Source organism: Tiliqua scincoides, chromosome 1 (assembly GCF_035046505.1).
Source record: "Tiliqua scincoides isolate rTilSci1 chromosome 1, rTilSci1.hap2, whole genome shotgun sequence".
Lineage (NCBI taxonomy): Eukaryota > Metazoa > Chordata > Lepidosauria > Squamata > Scincidae > Tiliqua > Tiliqua scincoides.
Window position 1 is genome coordinate 97976285 of NC_089821.1, and position 8002 is coordinate 97984286.

Below are 8002 nucleotides of genomic sequence, written 5' to 3' on the forward strand. Positions count from 1 at the left end.
TTTTGCTGGGGTTTGCCATTTTGTTCAAAGGCAAGCCTGAGAGCTCTCATGCTCAAGCGGCACAGCTACTGACATTCAAGTTCTAACAAAGCAAAGCAAAGACTTTAAAAAATCAGTCACACGTTGACCAATCTGAGCAGCAAGGCATTACCCTCCATCACTAAGAATGTCACCATCCCAAGGGGAGTTGTGATACCTTTTCAACCATAACTCCCACAATAAGCTCCATGGCAATAAATGTAGTAGATAGTAGAGTGCATTACAGCTTGTAGTGGGATAACATTTCTGCGAGACAATTGGATAGACCACAACAGAACCTTGAGGAAAGGCATCTGGACTTCCACAGTTTAGGTGTAATGGCAGTGCATGGACCAGATGAAATCCCCTCATTTGGGACAAGTCCCCAAAGGGTTGAGACTGAGGGTTGGCAATCTACACCTGATCTAATTTCTTAGCTCTTTCAAATAATCTTTTACCAACATCTGGTACTTTTTATTTCGGGTTCCCCACTCCTCTTTGGTTTCCTGTACCGACCTTTGCAAGAGAATATGTTTCATTTGCTATCTGGTTTCCTGTAAACTGAATATGTCTGGTCTGGAGCACGGTGTGGTCAGGAGCCTTTCAGAACACTCTTCCGTAGAAGCAAACATGCATATTCTTCAAGGAAGCTCCTTGCGGCCTGTGAGACAACACTGTATTTGCAATGATGCTTCAGGGTTTCTAAAGTTATTTTAACTCTTGTGTCTTTTTTCTTTTTGCTTTTACTGTACAATGAGATGTCAAACATTCTCCTCTATTTGAGCTTCAGGGCTACCTTCTCCCTTATATCAGCTGCACCACAGGAAAAGCTCTTCTTGAACTTCAGTTGCTTCATAAATATATCTATACCATTCTTTGTCCATATTAGAATTTATAGATGACTTTTTCACCTGAAAAGATTCCTCAAAGTGGTACACAATTTTAAAAGTTACAATAAGAATTAATAAAGCCATTGCACAATGAAACCAATTTTGAGCAATATGAGGACAGGATCAGCAAACAAAGCCTGCCTCAAGAGGCACTTTTTCAAGTGAGTGCTCCTCTTTTATTTAACAGGGGGAGAGTAACTGGCCCTCCTCACCCCAGCAGCGCCTTTTCTAGTGGCTGTCTGCTGGTGCTCTTTTGCACCTTTTTAGATTGTGAGCCCTTTTGGGACAGGGAGCCATTTAGTTATTTGATTTTTCTCTGTAAACCGCTTTGTGAACTTTTAGTTGAAAAGCGGTATATAAATACTGTTGTTAATAATAATAATAATAATAATAATAATAATAATAATAATAATAATAATAATAATAATAATAATAATAATAATAATAATAATATGAAATAGGAGTCAACAGCTAACCAGCAGTAAAAGCAAATCTGAGTCAGAGAGTCTTCACCAGACAATGGAAGGGGCTAGCTGAGCCTCCAGAAAGACTGAGAGGAAATCCTAACCGCATTCTTGGCTAGCGCAGCCATGGGACCCAAAGTGGAAGTTAATCCAGCAGGAAGACCTGTGGTGCCCCGATGATGCTGCTTCAAGGCATTCAGCTGGATGGCACAGATAAGGTTGTGCTGGTTGGCAAAGGGGCATGGGAAGAGTAGTGGGGAAGGGGTGTTTCTGGGCAGGGGAGGGCCAAAAGGGGACGGATAGGGCCCAGGAGAGGGGCAGGATTGGTGAAGTCCTCTTCTGCCATATCCTAACTCCCATTTCAGTCCTCCTAGCATTACACCGGTTTTTCCTGATTTGTGCCAGCTATATAGTTGGTGCAGATTAGAGAAGTCCCATATGGCAGACTGGGGTCCAACCCAGGGTAAGGGGAAATATATTCCCTTACCCCAAAGAGACCTCCAGCTGCCTCTTAACCTGTGCTGAATACCGTATAGGCCATGCAGCCTGGCTGTGTTGGCACAAGTTAGAATTGGGCTGTGAGTTTCATGGTCTGGGTTTTGCAACTAAGAAGGCCCTTTCCTATGTTCCCACCAACTGCACTTTGGAAGATGGTAGGACCCAAAGCAGGGCTCCCTCTGAAGCCCCCCCAGACCCTGAGATTCAAGGGCGGAGAGAGAGAGAGAGAGTGCCAGCCAGCCAGTCCTGCCCTGCCCTGTGTCCAGCACCCCTGTCTGTCCAATCCCCTTTGAAAGACATCTAGACCTCAGGTGTCATCACCACCACCTCCTGTGGCAAGAAGTTCCACAGACCAATCAGAGCCGCAGACCAATCAAGTCACTAAAGGGTGACTCGGAAAGGGGTACCCTTATGACTCGTTTTGGAGTGAGTTATGGGGGCAGTGACTTGGCGACTAGATTCGAGTTAAGCCCCACAGGGTTTTCCCATCCCTCCCCTTTTCCTTCCTGCAAGTGCTGCTTTTAACCCTGAGGGCATTTTGCCCCCAAGTGGACTCAGTGCAATCTAAGGCCCTGGTGTTAACCCCATGCTTGGCTGCCAGAGCAAGGAGCCACTGTTGACACCATACCCTATGACCTCAAGGGATCTTGCTCATTTCCATTACACTACCCTAGCCAAGGCTCCTGGCCGCAGCTACCACCTGATCTGCTAGGACCAAAGTTAGGTCCCAGAGCACTGTCTCAAGCTGCAGAATCATGGGAAAGGGCCTCATCTTCAGGGAAAAGCTGTAGCTCAGTGCTAGAGCCCACACTTGGCATGCCAATGGTTCCAAGTTCAATCCTTGGCATGCTCAGGAAGGGCAGAAAGATTTCCACCTGGAACCCTGGAAAGCTGTTGTCAAGAGTCGTAGACAATAGTGATGTCTCTGGTCCAATGGTCTAGCTCAGTGTAAGTGACAACTTTGGCTGTGGTTTCTCTTCCAATCTTGCTGCCATTCATTCAAAATGCATAGAGGATGGGGGAAGTGAAGTGAGGAGCCATTCTAGGCCAGTAGTCTCAGCTCCTCTCTGACTTCTTCCATCCCCAAACACCTTTTTTGCCTTTTGAAAAGCTGGCAGGGAAGAGAAGGGTGACTCCAGTGTCACCTGCAAGTCTGTGGTGCACCATTAGAGGAAGTGGCTTGGCTGCTTTCCCTAATGTGCCACTGTGGATCCATGGCCTCACTGGATCTCACGATAGGGCTAACCCTGCCATACTCTCAACTGCTAGTGGAATTGGAGATACCAGTTACATTTCACATTGCTTTTCAGCCCCAGTGGTTTGGCAACATATAAGAATTATAAGGCAGCAAACCCCACAAACTTGGGTATTTGTAGACAAGAGTGGAAAAGCTTAGACACAGGAGATTTTTCTGTCCACTACACAGCTCAATATATTTGCTTTTTCCTGCCCAGTGTGAAAAAGCCCACTTCTAACATAGGCCTAACCAGCTATTTGATTCCCCCCAGTCAATTTCTCTCTCTCTCTCTCTCTCTCTGTCTCTCTCTCTTTTGTTCCATTTTCCAGCCTCCTGCCTTGATTTCATTCTCTTTTCATTTCCTTTCATCCGGCTCTTTTATTTATAGCTCCTACTAAAGACATGTCTAGTGGCCTGGCAAATCAATCCTGCTGCAATCAGCCCAGCCTTTGCAAAGCAGAGATCAATGAATGAATGGGACTGAAAGCTACCAGGGTTGCCTTTAGAAAGAGGCTCTGAGCTGCTGCAAGCAACTTTTTAAGACGTGGAGGACATCCAGGACCCCATCAGATGGATACAAAGCTTAACCTGCACACACCTCAGTCAAGAATCAGCTCTTCACTCATTCATGGACAGGGGAAAAAACAGATTCTATTTTTTAAATATTAGGACTTAGTTCATTGCCATCCTTGCAACTGCTGTCACTTACTAAAGCAGCAGAAGCCTATGCATGTCTATTCAGAAGTAAGTTCCATTGTGTTCAATGGAGCTTACTCTCAGGAAAATGTGCATAGGATTGCAGCCTAAGGGCTCAATCCTACCTCACTTTCCAGCACCAGTGCAGCCGCAATGCAGCTCCGAGGTAAAGGAACAAATGTTCCTATACATTGAGGAGGCCTCTGTAACTGCCTCCACAACATAGGATGCAGTGCAAGCCCCATTGATACAGTTGCACCAGCACTGGAAAATTGGATCCAATTGGACCCTGAGCCTCTCTACTACCTGGGTGCAGGTAGGCAATGTTGTGGAGTGGAAGCAGGAAGCAGCAGCTTCTGTAGGCTAAAAGTGAACCCTCTACCATCACTTGTTTTTCTTCTGAACACAAACAAGACAGTTCCCTAAGGGATCGCGTCATTTTTACTTGCTCAAGTGAGGTGACTAATGCACTAGATTCCAGTGACTCAAGCTCTCTTCCTCTTTTTTTGGTTCTTAGACATTGTTTTGTTAGATAGTGCAGAAAGCAAACAGAGCCGATATCTGTCCCTTCAGTGTTATATGGGGCTTTTTCATATCTTGTTCAGAGAAAGTAGAATAGCTGCCACCATCAAATAATTCAGCATTCAACAATTAAAAGGATAATGAGACCCTATTGTAAAACAATAATGAAAACAGTAAAAATGGCTAAGGTCTACCACATATGCGACAAGCCATTTCACAAGCACAAAAGAATAATATTAATTTGATAAACCTTTACTCTGCGCCCAAACTCTAAAAGTGTGAGTGATCTGGTCAGAAAGCCAATGCCTAACCTGAGGAATCAATGGAGAGAAGGCCCTGAGAGAGCAAAAATAGGCCTGTGCATACTCTTTTTGCATCGTTCCTAGTTGTTATGTTCCTTCAGTCATCCATTTACAAATTACAGTATAGTTTAGAAAAGGATGGTTGTGGGGGGAACATAAGCTTTAAAAAAACAACTCAAGCACTGTCAGCCTTTCCTAGCCCATTTTTGGTCAACATTGTCTTTATTTAGCAAAAGGATCTTTTGGAAGGTGACCAGAACTGTACACAGTATTCTCTCCACAGATATATATATATATATACACACACATCTGTAGGGACCAAGGAAGCCGCCTTATCATTAGTGTACCTTGATCAAAACTGTTATGACTGGCAGTGGCTATCTAAGGTCTCCTTGTCTTATTTGGAGAATCTCTCTCTCTCTCTCTCTCTCTCTTTCCAATAGTTCCTAACAGAGAATTTGTCTTCTTCACTACCACAGCTAATGTGCTGTAAGTAAGCTTTCCTGGATAGTTAATGTGAGCCCTATCAGCATATATGTGACGATTGGAACAGTGTGTGTGTGTGTGTTTTTTTTTAAAGATTCTTGGCATCGCTCTGAACGGACTTACATTAGATCTCACCTGCTGTTCTACTGCCCAGTCATTTCGTTTGGGGAGATCGTTCTCAGAACTTTTCATCCTCAGCTTTAGGTTTTGTTTTCCGGAGTAATTTGGTGTAATCTCCCCGACTCATGTGATCATAAGAGGAAAGGGAAAGTATAGCTGCACCATTGAATGGCTACCAGGAGGGGAAGGCAGCTTGCTTGCATTCTGGTGTTCACTGTTGCATAATGGTGTCAAGAAGGGAGTGGATTTAGCCCAAAAAAGTATGGGTGGACTTCTGTGTCCTTCGAGACTTCCATAGGTCAATGACAGCATTGGTTTGCACCTTTGTTGGTCTCTGATTCAGCACACCATTATGGTGGCATTAAGTTGCATGTATTTGAGCCTTTTTGTTTGAGTTGCTAATTGTGTGGTCCACTCTCCATTCTGCCCCAGAACTCTTGAACTCTTATTATAAATAAAGTTAAGTGACACTGAAGCCAGGACCAAATCTTTGGGAGCATTACTGAGATAATTGCTTATCTGCTGTATTACTTGAGAATCACTAACACAAGTAAAAGAGGTAAATGTACATCCATTGTTGTATTTATGAAGTACACACATCATATTCGAATGCAGAATTGGAATTTTCTAATGTTAATATTTGGAAACCATTTGCAGCAGCGAAATAATTTACCAATATATGAAATTTCCCCTTTTAGGGCAGGAGGTTTGGCTGGGTGGTAGAACTACTGCCTATGAACCCAAAGAACAGCTGGGAACGCAGTTTCAAACAACCGGAAGTGTCTGAGAGCTACAGAAAATGCTGATGGAATGAATCATCCCAGCTGAGAGAAGCAAAAGATGACCCACCTTCCGTGAGAGTGAAGGAGTACCGTCAGCTATGCGAGGGAGGTGAATGCAGCCAGAAAGAGACAGGACTGTGAAGGGCTGGAATGAGGCATTCTTGGAAGACAGAACTTGTAATTGTAAAAATCCCTACAAGAAAAGTCCACCTATGTAAACTACCTTGAATAAAGTTAGAGGAATAATCCAGTGAAAAGAAAGGTGGTATATAAATACTGTTATGATTAGTTTTCTTGGCATAGATAATGGCTGGGTTCCAAATATTTCAAGCAGCCACAAATGGAAGCCACTTTCATTCATACAGGGTGGTATTCTGATTACCCCTTATCTAAACCCCTGGGAAAGATGCTCAGAAAGGCCCCCATCTTGTCTTTTCTAGTGGCTGTTTGCTGGTGTTTATTCTGCCTCTTTTTAGATTATCAGCCCTTTGGAACTTGTCGTGCAACCATGGTTCCCTATAAGCTGTGCAGCCACACAGCTACAGTTAGATCTGGTGCAGCTTCTCTCTGTGTTCGGGAGCTCCGAGATGATGGTGACATATTGCTGGGCACTCCAGGGCAGCCACTGCGCAACCACTGTAGAGCTCCATGCACTCTCCAGAGGGAATTACAGGAGCTTACAGCATACAGCTTGCCGCAGTGTTTCTGCTATTATTACAGATGCAAGTTTTAACTGGTAGATTCAGAAACAGCTTCAGTTGATTAACCTACTGGGGCCTGTGTTCATTTAAGAAAAGGAAAGGAGAGTGATGGGCTAGAGCAGTGTTTCGCAACCAGCCGTACAGGTACCATCGGTGGTACTTGAGGTGGTGTCTGGTGGTACACACAGAACCCCTGGACACCTGCCACCTGGCAGCAAGACCAGGAACCAACACAATGGTAGGGGGTTCCAAAACATGCTTTTCCATGCTCTCAAAAGCCTGACGGTCCACCTTGAGCCTCTGATTGGTGTTTGTTGCATTGCATCTGGCCTCCCAACCCAGAAGTAACTGGAAATGATGTTATTGTCAGTGACGTCCGGTGGTACTTCAAATAGGTGAACCATATGAAGTGGTACAGCGGAAGACAAACATTGAGAAACACTGGGCAAAAGCATTGGTTCCCAAACTGTGGGTCAGGACCCACTGGTGGGTTGCCACCTGGTTTTGGGTGGGTCCCGTAGCAGCTGAGCAGAGCCTCCAATGAAAACACAGGTAATGAAGAGATCAGATAACTAATTCCATCAAACCCTGAGGCTTTTCAAAAATCAGAATTGTCCTGCAAAGAACTCCTACAGTTTGCAAGCATGTGTAAATATAGGGAGATAAATATAATATAGGAGGACATCTTTTCTGGTTATTATTACATGTAAATAAGTAAAAATATTATTCCTTTCTAGATTTTTTTTAAGTCCTGTAAATCTAGGTGGGTCCTGATAGAGTGTCTTTTTAAAAAATAGGTCCCAGTGCTAAAAAGTTTGGGAACCACTGGGCCAGAGTGTCTACTCACCATTCTCCTCTCTTCCATTTATTCTTTTATTTCTCTCTCCTTTTCACATATGAGCACACCATAGCAGCAAGTCCTAAGCACATCAGACAAGTGCTTTCATGCCACCCCTTGCCTCTGAAAATCTACCACCTGAGGTCATTACCTCAATTCACCTCATGATGAAGCTGACCTTGATTGCCAGAGCAACTAGTTAAAAGCACACTGGTTTATTTTTCAAAGCTAGTTTAGCTCTGCCATGTGACTATAACACAGGCCTATACACATTTTGCTGTCATGAAAGTTAAGGCCTATTCTTGGGTATTCTCAGGGTGCTGAATCCAAAAATGGCATTGGTTTTGCCCAAGTGGCTCTAGTTTGGAGGGGGTATGATATGGCCACCTTATATGCCTATTCAAGCAGCTTCATCATGAGGAAGTCATGACATCACCTCACATGGAAA